Below are 19,990 nucleotides of genomic sequence, written 5' to 3'. Positions count from 1 at the left end.
GGTGTACCTGTAGTAGCCAAGTAGAGAGTTCAAAGGGGGAAATAAAAGAATTTTTCAGCAAATCCAGTAAGTGAAAGAAGCAAAATTGTTGCTGGTGAATATTCCTGCGAATGAAGTGGCATGCCTCAATTGTTCTTGGAGGGGTTAATACGAATAGCATGGTGCTAGATCCTATAGTAAGGAAGTATACCCAGGTTGGGTTTTAATTAGAGAAGAGAAGCTCCTAGTATGATTCATTAATAGAACCCAAATGAAAAGTCACTCAAACAACCATGAGGTTCCTAGTGATTTGTAGCAGCAGATTATAGTATTCATTTTTTTTTTTAACTTGAAAAAATTAGTGAGCCATTATATGTGTTTAGAGGATCACAGAAAGCCATTGAATAGAGTCTTCACAACCAGCAAAGAGAATGCATATACAACATGCCGAATGTGAAAAAGAAAATCACTTTCTTTTTTCCAAATTTTTTCAAATACCCATGACACGAATCCAGTTATTGTCCAGCTTAACCAACATTTTGAGCCTGAGAAAGGAAATACAACAGCAGTATGAGTGCTATTACCAAGCCTAGATGTTCATGGCATTATTTCATATGCATGTGTTTGCAAATGCATTAAAAAATTCATGAGAAAGCTGCTATATACTTACAACCGGCACATAAAAAATAAACCCTTGCGAATATTAAGGAAATGGTGCCCAGATTTATGAATTAAAACTAGAAGTGCAAGAAGAGACTAACCTGAACTGCTCATAGTCATGGAGGAGCTGAATCGTGCCTATTGAAAGGAAAGAATAACATCTTAAAGTTCAGATCTGAGCTCACAAAAATGTATGAACTCGCAACAAAATATAAGCATATACAGATGTAAGGAAATCTCAACCTTGATCCAAGCTCCAGCAAAAGGAAACTAGTCTCATAGAAAATGCCCAAATCCAAATCCATAGCCAACAGCCATCCAAGGAAAAATATAGTCATATGCTGTCCAAAGCATGGAGAAGACCAAGAAAAATATCCAAGGCAGGGAGCTCACGCATGGATCAAAGCACAGATTCATACATGAAAAAATGACCTAGCTAGATAGTGAAAAATTGCAGCAAAGTCTCTTCTTACGGCTAGGGTTTTTTGAAACCCCATTCTCCATTCTTTCCATGCATGAATAGAAAAATAACAAAGTGAAGACAAAACAAATCTGCCTTATCTGCCTTTGACATCTTTTTAATTGCCCTTTATCACATTTGATAAAATTTTGAATCCATAGGGTTGAGCATTTTTTTTTAAAGATGCTTGATTTATTAACTTACTATTATAGATGCATTTGACTTTTTATGATGCCAAATATATAATGCATTTATAATAGTAATGTTAATAAATATATTTTACAAATGTTACATATATTAAATGAATTGAATACTATTAAATCATTTAATATATAATACTTTTAAAAATAATATTTAACATTCCCTTGATTATATTAATTAATACTAATGTGTTTTTTTATATATATATATATATATAAACACGTCAATATTAAATTAATATAATAAAATGAGTTTTAATTGTAAAATTAATATGTCAAGTGGTCGTAATTATAAGGCCATTGATTTTATTAATTATTTAAAGGGAATTATATGAGTTTATTGTGCCTAAATACAAGGAGAAAAGGTTGGAAGGATATTTTTAGAAGGGACGTTTAGTTAATAGGGGGTATTCATTGAGGCCAAGTTTAGTTCTTATTTCACGTGCAGATTTGTGAGTGATTTGATGATATTTTTAGTAGTCCATGAGGCAGTTATGATCAGTTATCCATGCAGTTTGGATTGAGGGCTTATTTTATGCATATATTGCATAATTAAGGGCAATTTTACATGCTATTTTCGAGGGTTACTTAGTGCATCCGAGTTTGATCTTTTTATGCATGATTTTGTAGGGCTAGAGGCAGATTTTGAGTTATCCATCAGTTGGGCAGGTGGTTGAGAGCAATTTTCAGAGGCTCCTTCATTGTTTTTCATCATTTTTGGTGATTTTTCCTAAGCATGATTTTGGAATCCAAGTTAGGGTTATTTTTCTATATATTGTACTTTCACCTCATTATGAGGGACCTTCTTTCGAATTCAAATTTTTGCACATAGCAGATTTTGAGTTGATTGTAAGGGCACTTGTGACATAGATTTTTTCAGCATTGATTATAGAGATACAACTATTCCTTCTTATAGATTCTTGTGCAATTTTGTGAATTTCTTACTTTAATGTTGTGTTCACCTTCATTATAGTTACATTCCTAGTTGTAGATTGGAATCATGATACATGTGATTGCAGGTCTATGTTTTGTGATTATTATTTTCTTGCAAAAAATTGGTGAAACTTAGGTATCCCTTTCAAAGCAAGAGATCCAAATCCTTCCATAGAAACACTTTTGTGATTACATGATTGTCTAAGTATTGTGAGTCAATTGTTTTTTCGTAGTTCATGTTGAAGTTATCAAAGTTACATTAAAAAACCATTGGTATATCACCTCATTTAGAATAGTTTTTTTATCATTTCATTATTCACTTTATTACCCTTATCTCGAGTATATTTTAGGATTAGGTGATCACAACTTAGGAACAGGCCTAGCTTTCGGAGATTCTTCTTTCATTTTAGGACAACCCATCACTCGAGAGAGTTTCCATTGTTTCACAAGGATAGCTTGATTCATATCTCGCTAAAGGCGCAAATCCTGATTGACAATAATTTTTTGGCACACCCAGTGGGACCACGAACTGCTTCATAGTTCTTTGATTTTCAAGATTTTACTACTATTTTTGGTGTGAACAACAATATTTCAGCCTTTTTGAAGGTATTTTATTAACACCTGGTGACTCTATTTTAAAGGTTTATCACAAATTCAGTTGCAATTTTGGTGATTTTTAATGAGAAGAGCTCCCAGAAGGACAACAAGAGGAAGAAGAACACCAATAGTTTCAAGAGGAAGGTCAGTTTCACCATCAAGATTAGATTTTTTAGCCTTTGAATATCCTACAATTGAAGAACAACTAACAAATTTTGAAGAATCTGAGATAGTTATTGAAGATATTGGTTTTCCTGAAGATTTAAGTGTTCGAGATCATTCTAAATCTGAAGTGCCCATTTTTGAGCCATTACCAAAGGACCAATTTGTATTTTCAACATCTACAAGTGGTATTACAACTACTTTTAGAGGTTTAAAAACATATCAACGAAAGGTAAATCAACCTATCCAACCTTCATTGCCATTTGTAGCACAACAACAAATACCACCAGTTCATCAAATGGCTCAAAATTTTCCATTTGTAGCTTTTAATGCTGGTAGCCCCCTACAAATTGTTGTCCATCATGATATTCCACCAACAACATTAAAAAGTGTGCCATATTTTACTGGTGAAAATCATGTTTCAGCAGTGGAACATATTAAGGATATTGCTACCCTTTGCGGATTACACCAAGTTCAGCATGAAGATGTGGCCTTGAAGTTATTAGTAGCATCTTTAAGAGGTAAAGCATTAATTTGGTTTAGAAGTCTTGCAGTAAATTCAATTGATACATGGGACGCATTGGGAAGCTTGTTAATCAGCAAGTTCGAAGATAAGTCTGATAATCTTTCTTTGGTTGAACAGTTGACTACCATAAAGAGGCATCCTAATGAGCATATTTCTGATTTTAATTTCCATTTTCAACAAACTTGGGATAAAATTCCAGCAACTGTTAAGCCCTCTAATGATTATGCATTCTTATTTTATTTAAAGGCTTTTAACAGTGATATTTCAGTTGTGATACAATCTATGGGAGGATGTACTTTGCTAGATGCATTTGATGTTGCTATAAGGGCTGAAAACAACTTAATACAAGCTAGTAAACTACCTCCTAGGCCTCCAATGCCTTATTCTACAAAAATACAACATACTGTACCAACTATTATACCACCATTGGTTGTATTACCACCAATGCCAGCATTACCAACATTTAATGTACAGGTTGCAACAGAGGAGCATGCTGCTACAACTCCTATTAGATAGCTACAAGAGCAAAATCAGGTCTTGATTGAGAAAAGTGACAGTATTATGAAGACATTACAGACTTATGGGAACAAGATAAAAAATTTAAAGAGACAACAAGGTCAATATAATAGGCCTTATCAAACTTCTTACCAAGAAAATAGGCAATATAACCAAGCTTCAGGTTCAAACTAGCAAAGACAACCTCAAGGATAGCAAAGGAATTATGGTAAAAAAACCAACCATCCCTATAATTATGCAACTCCTAGCAATTCAAAAGAATTGGTAGTTGTTCCTCAAAACAACTATGCACACGAAGAAGAATGGTGCAATACTTGTAATGCTGGTCATTATTGGTTAGATTGTGCTTATGCACTGGAGTCAAGAAAGCGAGATCTTTTGAAGGAACAACAGATTACAAACCAAGGAGAGGTTCATCCTAAACAAGTGCAACAACAAGTACAACAACAAGGTAATTCTAATGGTACTTTGATGAATTTTACTGAAGATGAGGTTGTTATAGCAGCAAATTTTGATCAAAATCAGACTTGGAAGCTTGTCTCAGCAGGAATAAGGTCAAAAGACCAAGCTATAAATATACAACAACAAGCTGATAAATCAAAACAGTAGCAGGCCAATTCTGGTAACACTCAACCAGGACCATCAAGTGCACAAAAAATGCAATATGTACCAAAAGGATAGCAAACTCAAGGCCAAAAAGTGAGTTTACAGCCATCACAACAGCAAAAAGAGCCTACTGTTCCAAAGAACCAGTCAAAGGTCAGTATTCAGAATTTCAATATTGTTGAATAGCTGAAAAAGACTCATGTTCCTATCTCTATATGGGATGTTTTATCACTCCCGGGTCAAAAAGACATGTTACAAGAAGCACTACATTCACTCACCCTGTCTGATAATGCTTTGGTACAACAAACCCCTACAGTTCTGATGGTTGCAAATGCTAACAATTTACAACAGCAAGTCAAGGTAGTAAAGCCACCACCTTTTTATGTCACAGTTATAGTAGGTAAATACCTTGTCCATAATTGCATGATATGTTCAAGGGCCACTAGCTCTGTTATGCCAAAAAAGATAGTAGACTAGCTAGGCCTCAAATACAAACCAATTGAAAAGGGGATAGTAAAACTAGATGGGATATCCATTGAAACAATTGGAGTTATAAGGAATATGGATTTGACCTTACATGCTTGTCCTAGTTTCTCAGTTCTCATGGATATATACATCATTGACCTACCTCCTTATTTTTTCATATGTCTATCATGTGATTTTATAGCCAAGATAGGAGGTTATGTATCTACTGATTGGTCTCATATGCTTTGCTACACTAGGTATGGTACTAAGGTGACAATTCCATCCGAACCTATTGCCAAAGATTGCCTCAAACTTAATGTTGTTGTTGCTGAAAGTAATACAACAACTGTTTTATTTGATCAAGAGGAAATTAATGCTATTTATGAGTCTAAAACGCCCATAGATAATATTCCTGATGTATTTTTAGATGAATGGGCTGCTGAAAGTGCTAAAATTTCAGAATCACAAGTTGAAGAACCAAGTTTGGGAAATTACTTCATTCGTGAATCTATTGATTTTTTGCCAAATGTCATAAAAAATACAGATTTAAATGCAGGACAATAGGGTAATGAGCTATATAAATTATTTTTTGATGGTTTACGCAGTAAGATAGGTGTTGGAGGAGGTTGCATGCTGATTTCACCAGCCAATGAAAGGTATTATGTGTCTTTCAGGTTTACTTTCAATTGTACCAACAATGTTGCTGAATATGAAGCATTGGTAAATGGATTAAAATGGGCTATCAAAAGAGGTATCAACTGCTTATAGGTTTATGGTGATTCTGAATTGATTGTTAATCAAGTTAGAAATGTTCATGCTACAAAAAATGATTTATTGAAAAGTTACAAACATGTTGTATGGGATTTAATTGAAGGATTTGAAGCTTTTAACTTGCAATCTGTCCCTAGAAATCAGAATAAGCATGCTGACAGACTTGCTGCAATTGGTGCACAATATGACATTCCTACTAAAATGAACAAGAACAAAGGAAATAATCATGTAAAAGTGGTTGTTAGACCTGCTATACCAAAAAATGCTGAAAGTTGGCAAGTTTTTGAGTCTGATCAACACATTGTTAATTTTTTGAGAGAAGAAGCTGAGTTTTCTCAGCCTAACCAGTAGAAATTGCAGGAACAATATGAGGATCATATTATCCACTTAAGAACAAACAAGATGCCAAAAGGTTTGGTAACCTTAGAATCTATTTTTAATACTGATGATCAGTTCAAAAAAGATAAATCCAGCTTGCAGATTAAGGAAGAGCACTATGTAGAAGTAGAAATTGCAAAAGGTAAGAAGCTCAAACTTGGCAAGGTATGTACACTTGAAGAATGTCAAACTTTTGTGAATTTATGCAATGAATTTTAGGATATTATTGCATGGAGTTATTCAAATTTAAAAGGGTTTGATCCTAACATTGCTCAACATACCATTGACTTAGAACCGGGTGCAAAATCGGTTAGACAAAAACAGAGACCAATTAATCCCAAGCTGGAACCTCTTATGATTAAGAAGCTAAATAAGTTAATAGAAAGCAATATTCTTTTTCCTATTAAGCATACCTCTTGGGTTTCTAATCTGGTTCCTGTTAGGAAGAAAAATGGAGAAATCAGATTATGTGTTGATTTCCATGATTTAAACAGGGCTTCATTGAAGGATAGACATCCTTTGCCTTCAATGGAGCAAATCTTGCAAGTTGTTTCAGGTTCAGAACGCTTCTCATTGCTAGATGGTTTTTCTGGTTACAACCAAATTTTAGTCAAAGAAGAAGATAGATTTAAAATAGCCTTTACCACCAAATGGGGCACTATGGCTTATCAAAAGACGCCATTTGGTTTATCAAACACTGGTGCAACTTTTCAGAAAGCAATGGATAAAGCTTTTCTAAATTTAATGTACAGGTTTGTACTAGTTTATCTAGATGATATTATTGTTTTTTCAAAGAATGCAACAGATCACTTTCAGCACTTAAAGGTAATATTCGAGAGATGCAGGGAGTATGGTATGTCTTTGAATCATAAGAAAAGCATTTTTTCTGTTCATGAAGGTAAATTATTAGGATTTATTGTGTTAAAGGAAGGTATTACCATAGAACCAAAAAGAGTAAGTGCAATTCTCGCTCTACCACTTCCAACACATAAGAAGGGATTGCAAAGTTTCCTAGGAAGAATAAATTTTATAAGAAGATTTATTCCAAATGTTGCTGAATTATTGATCCCATTAACAACTATGCTTAAGAAAGGTATCATTTCCAGCTGGACTAAGGAAGGTAAACATAGTTTTGAATTGATAAAAGAAGCATTAGCAGCTGCTCCTACATTGTTAAATCTAGATTTCTCTAAGGACTTTATATTATATGCTTATGGTAACATTGATTCTATCGCTGCTATGTTAGTACAACAGAATGATGAAAGTTCTAAACAACCATTAGCATTTTTTAGCCAAGAGCTTAAAGATTATGAGTTACATTATTCTTTCATGGAAAAGCATGTTCTTGCTGTTGTTAGAAGTTTGGAAAAATTCAGGCATGTGCTTTCCATAAGAAGATCAAAATAATGGTAGCTCATCATTCTATTAAATATTTCTTGCTCAATAAAGATTTGAATACTAAAAGAGCAAGTTGGATTACTAAAGCCATGGAATACGATATTGAAATCAATATAACCAAGCTAGTTAGAGGTAAGGGATTATGCGAATAGTTAGTTGGAAATGGAATTAATAATTTGAATAATGATAATGATGCTATGTTGACTATGTTAGATAAGGAACAACCTACTGTACATAATATTCAGACTAATTGGGTAGAAGATATGATAAGATTCTTGCAAACAAGATGCTTCCCTGAAGGTTTGGAGAGATCAAAATGAAGGTATTACAGATTACAAGCTATTCCTTACTGTCTAATGAATGGTATTTTGTTTAAAAAGGATCTACAGGGTGTATTGCTGAGATGTATAAAACCAGATCAGAGCCTCCCCCTAATCTAACAAGTCAAAGGGCCATCTACCAACACCAAAAACATAAAATATGACCACCTCAATAGATGATACCTCCACCTTAATATGAATTGAGCATTGAAGAAACATAAGCCAATCCTCAAAGTTGAGAGCTTCTAGAAAAAAATAGAGAGGCCTCTATAGGAACTTCAACTCTATAGAAGTAATTGGGGTAAGAAACATAAGAGAACTCAAAGACCTCTTAGATATAAATAAACTTAGTCACCAGTCTCCATAAGGGGAAGAAACTCCACTGCTAAGACTTTTAGTTAACCAAAAAAAAAAGATTTTCAGCATCCTCTTGGTAGCAACCCAAAAGAACCCACTTATGAATTTGAGCATAGAACATACACAAATTCAAAATATTGGAAAATCCTTAACAAATGATGGTCATCATAACCATAAAACCACAACAACACTAAATCCCTCCAATAAAATAACATAAAGCCCAACCCAACCAAGAGAAAGACCAACAAGAAAAACAAAATAGATCCCATCTCATAAGAGGAGGAAGGATAGGAATGAGCCAACCACAAAGAGCCCCATAACTCAAAGGACACACATGAAGGGTAGAATCATTATTACCCTCCAAAGAAGAATCATAGAGCTTTCAAAACCTACTAAACCAAACTCCAAACTCTCTTTCAAGATGTAGATCGAGCCATATCCTTGGAGAATCCAAATCAAAAGAAGAAAAGAGCTCACCTAGGAAAACCACAAAAGTAACAAAAAAAGGAACAAAATCCCACCAAAATCCTCCAATCTGGCCACATATGACATTGATAACCAAAGGGGAAGTCCATCCAAAAAGGCATGACAAACCTGATAAAGCTTGAAAGCCCAAAGAGTGGGCCAAAAGAGGGGTGAGCCTAGAATAGCCAACAAAAATAAAACCAAAATGCTTCCAAGAATAGAAGGACCATTCACTAATTGTTCCCAAGAGATGCAAATAGGGATGTGAGCCAAACCAACAAACCCAAAAAAGGGAGTGAGTAACGACAAGACAATCTCCCAACTACCTAAGAAAATCTCTGAAGCCATCCAAGTCAAACATCCCTCCAAAGGACAATTACATGGAAAGGAAGTAAGGAACCATTAAGGAGAAAGAGAATGCTGGCTTGACAAAAGACACACACCCATAATAGCAAGATCCTAGACAACTGCCACACCTGACTCCACATCATCCAACTACCCAAGCCTGGAAATAGAAATCCAAAGGTCTATAGATACCAAAAATCCCCTACCTTAGTCTAGATCATCCTCATTTGACTCTCCACCTCCATTTCCATCATTGGATTCTCCAATCTTTGAAACCCTAGGCACCCCTTTCCTCCTGCCATGCTCCATTTTAGAAATTGAGTAATATATTTTTTATTAGGAAAACAAGTTTTCAAGAGGCCCTAAAACTCTTTAAGATACCCAAAACATCAAAAGATAGACAATAAAGACCTTAGACAGAATGGACCCCTAAACAAAAACATGCCTGACACTAAAGAAGGTCCAACCCACTGATAAGATGAGAACATGTTTTGTACATAGGGACTTGCACCTCACAATCACAAACTGGCAGTGACAAAAAGAGAAGCAACCAAGCACTAGCTTCCCTATAGATAAGAAAAAAAAACAACCCTAAGAATGCCTCTCGAATCCCATCTTGTGAGATCTAAGGGAGATTTCAAAAGGAAGAGAAGATTTCCTTGAATGTTTACCTTTGACTATAAACCATCCATCTTCTACCTTAGCTTTCTTAGCTTGCCAAACCAAAACATCTTTAGAGCCAATAGAATCAAAGCTAACTCTAGTAGAAGTAACTTTCATGACACCACCAGAGACAATAGTTTACCTAGGGGGGAAACAACCACACAAGTAACCCCAACCACAAGGACAATTCCAACAACAATAATACTTTGAACTAGAGCAACATGTCCACTATAATACCCCTCCTTTTGCTATCATTGTAGACTTAATTGTTAAAGTTCTATATGACTCTTCTATAGATGTGTTAGCCCTTATTTTATATTTGAAATGCAATACTTTGATATGTTCAAGAGTAATTGATTACATCAAGTTGTAACAATTTCCTACTAGTAGTGATGATGCTTTAATTTCTCTTAGGTAGTTAATGAAATTACTTTTATGATGATGTCATATTGTGTGTCTTAGAAAGATGTTTAGTATGTCCTCATGATGATGAGATATTCATGTTAGAATATGATGTTAATTTATATTTAAGATTTACTATTATATGTGCCCCATACTTGCATATGTGTTTCTGTGTTTATTTTACATTTATGTTTGACATGCCTGATATGGTTGAGGGAGGGAGTCATAGTCACCTACTAGTCGAGATCTACACGATGTACCACTCCCTGCCATTATTTATTAACTTAGATATATGTAGATGTACATGCTCACATCTTATAGAGATTTACAGGTATTGGGCATCGACTTCCCTAAATTGTCAGGATGAGTGTTCTTGAAGCATCCTGGGTTGCCTTGTTATCCTGCTCATTTTGTTCACCTAGTAGTTCCTTCATGTGCCTAGTAGTCCTTCATGTGCCTAGCAGTTCCTTCATGTGCCTAATAGTCCTTTATGTGCCTAGAAAATCCTTCATGTACTGAGTTACCATAGCATTCCTTCATGTGCCAAGTTACCTTGTGTATGTTGAGTGATTCTTCATGTGCCGAGTTACTCAGTGTATGCCAAGTGTTCCTTCATGTGCTGAGTTACTCAGTGCATTTTGAGTGTTATTTCATGTACTAAGTTACCCAATGTATGCCAAGTGTTTCTTCATGTGTCAAGTTACTTAGTGCATGTTGAGTGTTTCTTCATGTGCTGAGTTACCTAGTGTATGCCGAGTGTCAGTATTTGGACATGATTTTGTGAGTTGACTTGCAAGATTTATTTCATTTACGATATTTATGTTAAGATCTTTTCTTGGGATGAGTCCAGACCATTTTTGGGTCAACCTTCCTCTTATGTAATTATTCTAGAATGATCTATAAGCCATTTTGACAAGTATAAATAGAATGTTCAGGCTTAGAATTAAACAAGTTTCAGAGAGAGCAGATTAGGGAGCAGAACTAAAAGTGCGTATTTGCTGTTGGATCATTGTAACTGAATGTATTTGTAATTGTCCGTAACTCAGAAGGCCTTACAACTAGGCATGTATGAAGATATTTTGATGAATCAATAAAAGTATTTTCTCTTCTCTCTCCTTTGGTTGCTGTTCTTTGTGTTCATTTCTATTGTGTTAACTCTTTCAGGGTGGTTTGCATAGCTGGGTGAGCCTTTGGCCCTAGTTATTCATCCTTTTGCCTACATCAGTTGGTATCAAAGCTTGAGGTTCGTCCTTATGGAGATTGGATAATGTAGAACCCTAATTTGGATTTGGTTGTAGGGTGGCAGATCTGTGGATTTGACCTATAACTTGCAGAGGGTTACGATCTTGCAAGAACTTGATTTGTAAAGATGGTTTGTGGTAGAGGAAATAATGTTGATAATGCTATATTAGATCACTTGAGACAAATTGCAACCAGATTAGATGCTATGGAGACAACCTAGAGGAGAGGAGCACATCTTGATGATGTAAGTAATGATGAAGAAACAACACCAAACCATAATCCACAACTTGAAGAAGATCAAGATGAGGAAAGGTTGTTGAGAGTATTGTCTAGAGTGAATTCAAAGCTTGCTGTAGAAGTTGTTCCTTATGATGGAAAATTGGACACTGATGCTGTGTTGGATTGGATCTCTAATATGGAGAAGTTATTTGAGTATGAAAACACTCCTGATAATAGATAGGTGAATATTGTAGTCACTAGGCTGAAAGGTCATGCATCACTATGGTGGGAGCACTGGCAAACTGATAGACAAAGGAGAAGAAAGGAGAATATTAGAACTTGGCCAAAGATGGTGAACAAGGTAAAGAAAAAATTCCTTCCTACTGATTACCAAGTTAGCTTGTTGAGAAAGATGCAAAATTTGAAGCAAAAAGACATGAATGTGAAAGAGTATACTGAGGAATTCTATAGACTAGACATCAGATTTGGACATGTGGATGATGATGTTGAGAAAATTGTAAGGTACATTAATGGATTGAGATTTGGAATACAAGATGAAATAAGTTTTGTGAAGTTGGAAAGTGTAGAAGAAGCATACTAGTATGCCTTGAAGGCTGAGGAGATCTTGAAAAAAAAGCATGAACAAAGACAGAGAGGTAGAAGTGACAGATTCTAGAGAGTTAGAGGTAGAGCTTATGGTGAAGGTGGTCAATCTGAAAGTTTTGTGTAGGATAAAGGAAAATCTAAATGGAAGAATGATGACAAAGGAAAGACTGAATAGAAAAGTGGTAATTCTTACTAAGGAGGCACTAATTCTTACCAAGGAAGAGGTAATTCTTATTCTAGAGGTGGATTTCATGGTAATTGTTTTAGATGTGGCAAAGAAGGGCATAGATCCTTTGAATGTAGATCTTCTGAAGGTGGGCAGAATAATAGAAATGCTATGATTCAAGAAGACATTGAAAGTTCACCAAGTGGACTTGAGGCTGGAGAAAATTTGATGGTGAGAAGAGCCTTATGCAATAAGGGAAGTGATGAGGAACCTATTTTAAGGAGAATTCTTTTCAAGACAAGATGTAAGATAGATGAAAAATGTTATAAAGTGATCATTGCCAGTGGAAGTTCTAAAAATTTGGCTTTAGAAGAGCTAGTTACAAATTTGCAGTTGTAGAGGCTGAAACATCCCAAACGTTATCATGTTTTATGGATCAAAGATGAGCATAAGATATTGGTAAGTCAACAATGCCTTCTGAACTTCAAAATTGGACATTACTTTGATGAAGTTTTGTGTGATATTATGCCCATGGATTGTTGTCATATTTTTTTGGGTAGACCTTGAAAATATGATAGATATGTTGTACATGATGGAAGATTGAATCAATATGCTCTTTGGGTAAATGGGAAGAAACAAACATTGTTGTCTTTGATCGAAAGTCCAAATGAGGTTAATTGTATTGCTGTAAAAATTTGCATGGTTAATGGGAAACAATTGAAAAAGGAAGTGAAGAAGAATCAGGTTTGTTTTGCTATAATTCCAAGAAAACCAAGTTTTGTCAATGGAGACCGAGTGCAAGAAAATAGTGTTAACTGAGTGCTAGTAAGTGGTGACCGAATGATAGATGTAGTATTGATCGAGTACCAAAAGAAATTATAGAGTTGTTGAATGAGTATACGGAAATTATTACTGATGATATTCCTGATGGTTTACCTCCAGTAAGAAGTATAAGTCATTGTATGGATCTGATTCCTGGAGCTAGTTTGCCAAAAAAAGCACCATATATATTGACACCTACAGAGAATGAAGAACTTAACAAACAAGTGCATGAGTTGTTGCAAAAAGGTTTGATCAGAGAAAGCTTGAGTCCATGTGTTGTACTTGCTGTACTAGCACCTAAAAAGAATGGGGAATGGAGAATGTGTACTGATTCTAGAGCCATTGACAAGATAACAGTGAAATATAAGTTTCTTATGCCGAGGATGGATGACATAATGGATTTTTTGAGTGGAGCAAATTATTTTACCAAAATTGATTTGAAGAGTGGCTATCATCAGATCAGAATCAGAGAAGGTGATGAATGGAAGACTACTTTCAAGACAAAAGATGGTTTGTATGAATGGTTGGTTATGCCTTTATGTTTGACTAATGCACCTAGTACCTTCATGAGGTTGATGAATGAAGTTCTGAAAAGATTCTTGGGTAAATTTGTGATTTTTTATCATTAGAATCATTACAATCTTTAGCCATAAAACATGTTTTCTTACCTTTATCCTTGAGTGATTTGAAGTCTTTCTTTCCATTGTATTTGTAACCTTTCTTCTCATCTTTGTTCTGCTTGTTTGGGCACCTAGCAGCAATATGACCAACTTCTTCACATGAAAAGCAGATTAGAGGAACTTTACCTTTGTATTTTCCTCTGCCTCTAGAATATTTTCTTGCTAGTAGAGCTTCAATCACTTCAAGATCACTGTCTAAACTTTGGTCTGATTCATCTTCACTTCCTGAATGAGATTCTTTTTTTTTTTTACTTTTCTCCTTGAGTGAAAGCTTGGCTTCAAATGCTAATTCAATGTTCTTGAAAGCTGGAGCATAGTTGTCAAAGTTATCTAGTTCAAATGCAGTTAATCTTCCAACTATGGCCTCTAGATTTATTTTATGATTTGCTTCACATCTTCTTTCTTGACTTGAAGAGACTTTGATAGCATAAATGGGAAGTAGAGTTCTAAGAACTTTACTTATTACTGTCTCCTCCTTGATATCTCCTCTAGATGCTTTGATTGCACTGACACATGCTTTAACTCTTTCAACATATTTTGCAATGTTTTCATCCTCTCTCATCCTCATATGATCAAATTGTTCTCTCAGACTTTCTACTTTGGCTCTTCTTACATTATCATCTCTCCATAAATTTCTTTTAGCTTTTCCCACATTTCAAAAAAAAATTTGCAGTCCTTGATGTCATCAAATTCTTCATAACTTAGAATAGATGCTATATCTATCATCATAATGTTGTGGGTCTTCTTTTCAGCAATATCATTAACAGATAGTGTACCAGCTAGTTTTGCATATTTTTCATCAAGATATTTTAGTCCTATATCTCCAATAGAAGCTAGATGAAGTCTTATCAACCCTTGCCATGCTGAGAAGTTGTCCTTGTTAAGTCTTGGAATTTCCCTCTTATAAGACATCCTGATCTTTGGCTTAGATCCTTGAAATCTTATGCTAAAAGCACCAAAAGCTCTGATACCAATTGTTGGAAATATAGATGAAGTAACTGAGAGGGGAGGAGTGAATCAGTTACCACAAAACAATTCCAAAAATCCCTTAGATGTCTATAATACTTACTGCTAATACTCGGTAAACAGTGCAAGAATACTGTAACTTGGTAGATTAACTAGTTACTACTCATCTAGCATTCATAGTTATTAATATGCATGCAAAGGTTAAATAAATGAACACAAGAGACACCAAATTTAACATGGAAACCAAATATTAGAAAAACCACCAAGTAACTAGTCACCAATTTTCACTCTTTTGAAGTGAGCCCTGTTAGGAGCCAACCCTGTTAAAGGTTACAATACACACTGTTAGGTGTGACCTTGTTAGAGGATTTAATCACCCTATTAGGAGTGTCCTGGTTAGAGGTCTTTAGAACAATTCAACTGAACTATCATCTTGTTAGAGGATTTACAAAATGGCTATTAAACCAACTCTGTAAAGAGATTTTGAATTCACTGTTACAATTATTAGAAAGCAACAATGAGGTGACCTGAATGATACACAACTTATCTTTTGCTGATTATAGATCTTTGTTTAGCTTCACCGAATCCTTACTGATCGAATACAACTTTGCAACTCCACCAATATATCTAATCCTTCATTAGAATTCACTCAATATTTACTTATTCCATCTTCATCCATATACACATACTCACACTTAAATTCACAACTTGAACATCTATATATACCTTTTAGATTATCAAGTCAGCTCAAATAACAACAAAAAAATCATTATATCAATCATCTATACTTATTGCACGAAACAATTGAACAATAAAATCCTTCGCTAGCCGACCCAGCTCAGTAACCACTACTCTAGAATGGTTTTCTAGTGTTAACCAAGTGAAGCTTGGTAAACACTGCAAATCTTGCAAAAATCCTTTGCAGACCGAGTGAACTCGGTTAGCACTGACCTTCCTTTGCTGTCCTTGTGAGCTCAGTAGAAGCTAACTCTCTACCACATTTCCTTTGATAACTGAGTGAGCTCGATAGACATTAACTTTTCTTTGTTAACCTTGGGAGCTCGGTTAACACTAACTTTCTGCTACAAAATCCTTTGATGCCCGAGTGAGCTCAGTAAACATTAAATTTTCTTCGTTAACCTTGGGAGCTCAGTTAACATTAACTTTTTGATACAAAATATTTTGATGCTTGAGTGAGCTTGGTAAACATTAACGTTTCTTCATTAACCTTGGGAGCTCGGTAAGAACTGACTTTACTGAGTAATGTTCAAGAATGTTTGGTAGACATTGTAAATTGCTTTGCTGATCATTTGAGCTCAATAGACTTTGTCTGATCACTGATATGACATTTGTGTAACATCAAAGACAATACACAATTAACAATTGTATCCAACAGATCCTTGACCAAACAAATCTACAAGCCCAACTATGTAGTAATTCAACGTTGGTTAGTGTAGATGAGTTGCAAAAAGTAGTAGTTAATTTGACTAGGGATAAGATGGCAATGTAAGAAATATCTTCTATCATCCCTATAGCTACAAGTGGACAACCTAAAGAGCAAGCTACATAAGATACAATAGCTAAGGTTGATTCCATAGTGAAAGTCACTACAACTATCGAGGAGCCAACAAAGGACCAAATAGGATAGATGGATACTTCTATTCCAACTACACAACTACAAGGTGCACCATCTCAGATAATTTTCATTGATCAAGGAAGATCAAAGGAGGAGAAGGAGACCCCAAAGGAAAATGATCAATAAGCAATTCAAACTTTGGTTAATCTATCAACCTTTGGGACTCCAAAAAAAATGCCACAGAAGCTGAGCATTGAAGCAATACCACTTCAAATTTCAGCACTAAGCTTGAGCTCTACAAAGGTTGCAAGGGTACTTCACTATGGAGACCTTACACTAGATGAAGAAATAGTCATTCCTAAGTATGACTATGCAACCATGAACATTGATTAGATAAATGAAGTGCAAGAGGCACTAGAGAGAAAGAAGAAGTAGGACATACTTAGAAATGAGTATAAATAGAGGCAAGCATTAATTGAAATAAAGGACATTTTTCTAGATGCATTTAGCTTGTGGACACCTAATGAAACAAAGCCCATTATGGAGAAACTTTCAAATATAGTGGACCAGGTGCAAAGTGAAGACCATGATACTAATGAAAAATTGATGGAATGTTTAGAAAGGAAGTTTCAAATAAAGGTGAATGAAAGAATATCCAGTGAGATAGCACTATCACAAGTAGAACTGGCTAAAAAATTGAAAAGGTGAAGACAATACTTGAGAACATATTCTCACTGTACTCAAAATTGTGTGATCCTTCCATCTTCATATAGGAAACTAGCTAGAGAGTCATGTGCTTGGAGAGGAACTTAAAGATAAAGTATGCAACTACTTAAAGATCCAGCTGAAAGTGAGAAGAACTTTAATACAATGCTTCACACTCAAAAGGAACTAGTTGTATTAATAGTAGAAGAGGCTAACACAAGAGCCAAATTGGTAACTCCTAACATGGAAATTTTGCAAAAGGAACTAGCCTATGCAAAGAATGTGATAAAGAAAGATCCCAATCTTTCTACATTACATGGCTTAGTTCATCTTGTAGTAGAGACAACCATTCAAAATAAATCCCTAGAACTTGCAATACAAAACTGGGATGCTACTTTGAGAATTGTAATGGAAGTGAAAAAGAACTTCTTGGCTAAATATTTAGTCAGTGTCTAGACCCTTTGACATAAGTGTCAAAAAAGGGGAGAAATTATAAAGCCAGAAGGACACCCAAACTACAAGGGGAAACATCTAAAAGGGGGAGCTAAAATGAAAGGGGGAGTAATAAACATAGAAAGGAGAAGAGAAAACATAGCAAAATAGGGCATAACAAAACACATCAAATAAAGAGTATCAAAATTGAAGACAAGGAGTATTAGTTGAGGCACATCAATCTATTTAGAGATATTTTGGTTACAAGGATATGTCACATCAACTCAAGGGGAGATAAAAAATTTTGAGGTATATATTCCTTCAAAAAATTTTGAACAATTTTGAAGTTTTGTATATATGCCGAACATAATGTATATCATACTTGAGGAGATTATTTTCATCATGTATAGTTAAGTGTTTTTGACACTCATGTCAAAGGGGAGATTGTTGATCTTAGATTGGTTTTGACAATTGAGTGTCAACACACTTACAAAATTTTCTAAGTTGATGCTGAGTATAATATAGATGCCGAGTTACAATATGTGCTGAGTTAAAAATTTAACAAGTGCTGAATCATTTAGATGCCAAGCAAACAGACAGTGCTGAGAAAGTTTTAGATGCCGGGTGACTAATAAATGTTGAGAAAATTTCAAGTGCTGAGCAGGATAAAATCTAGTATGTGCCAAGCATCAATGATTAGTAAGTGCCAAGTAACACATAGTCAACATAAGAGTTTGTGCCTTCACAAACTAAGATGTAAACCATTTTTGAGCCGACATAGGGATATATCTTGAAGGACTAAAAGATAAGATTGAATCTATTTGTTTTCCTATGCAATCAACATGCAACCAATCAGAAAAATGGAAAGATTTGAGTGGGAAAGTTGGATGAATCTCAATTGTAGATTCATACTTAACCCTAAGTCACAAAATCCTTTTAAGAAGGTCGAAGCCCCACAATTCAGAGAGAGATAATGTGTGCAAAAAGAGAATGCATGCAAGGAGATAATGCTAACAAAGTTTGAAGGAAGTGAAAGGGGTGAATTAATCAAGTTACAAGTGACTTAGAAGAAGGACATAACTGCAGATCAATTAGAAGAACAGAGTATCAATACTACAAAAAAATTCATACTGGATCAGTGAGGATAAGATTAGATAGAACAAGGATATGAAATCAGAAATAACAGATTGCAATTAAACATGTCAAACATTCTACTACACTTTCTAACAATTGTATTAGCAGAATGAAATCCTATGTAGATAGGTAGGTTTAATAGCCATTGTTTAAAGCCTTTAATAGGGTGACATTCCAAGTGAATGTTTTGTAAATCCTTTAGTCAGGTACACTTTTGATTGAGTGTTAAAATCCTTTAATAGGGTAGGATCTAACAATCCTTGTAAGCTTTTAATAGGGTAGGCCTTTCACAGGGTAGATCATGAGAATGGTCAAAATATGTAACCTTAATAGGTGAACTTTATTGCTACAGTATTGAAGTGTTGTGGGTGTCATCCCTACCCTAGTTTTATCTTCTCATTGGAGGGTTTCTGGGTAATCATATCTGGTGTCAAGTGTTTATGTGAATGCATTTGCTTTACATGTTATTTTCATATGTTTATACATGCAATATTTTTAAAAGTTTTATTGGTTAAAGTTTAGTACTTCTGATTCAACCCCCCTCTCAAAAGTATACTTCCACTTGTTAATTCCCAATAATTCTTGTAATAATTAAATTTATTTTCATCTCATTTAATTATGAACCAATGTAAATGGACTATTTACACTATTAAAATTTGTATTGGAGAACATTATTTTCTAATTTTTAAAAAATATAATGTTTAATTAAAATATGAGTTTAATTGGTATTTTATTCATATTTAATTTAAATAAATAAATAAAAATGACTCTAAAGATATTGAATTTTTTAGTGAATAATGTAAATCATTACTTAGTGTTTCTATTTTTATGATGTTATCTACTTGATATGCATTATTAATATAGATTTGAAATTTTTAAAACAATTTTAATATAAGTATCAATACAAATTAAATTAATTAAATAAATGTAGTTTTTTTCCTATCCAAAACATTATAAATTTTACAAATGAAATAAAGTTTACTCATTTTGTAAAATTGTCAATTTGTCAATTAGATATAAACTTTTACAAAGAAACTATTCACTTTAAAATATTTTCTTACTAGACTAAGAAATATTTTTTTATTAAACTATCTCCTAAAACTATTTTTTGATTAAACAATCTCCTTACAAATTGTGAATTTGTAGTAATACCCATCAACAAGAAAAGTCTTTTTTTTTATAGAAAATGTTTTCTAACCTAATTATTAGTCATATTTGCAAGCGAATTTAACCTATGTT

This window comes from Cupressus sempervirens, chromosome 10 (genome assembly GCF_028749045.1).
Source record: "Cupressus sempervirens isolate cs-2001-9-10 chromosome 10, ASM2874904v1, whole genome shotgun sequence".
NCBI lineage: Eukaryota > Viridiplantae > Streptophyta > Pinopsida > Cupressales > Cupressaceae > Cupressus > Cupressus sempervirens.
The sequence above is the reverse complement of the archived record's forward strand: the minus strand, read 5'-3'. Positions refer to the sequence as shown.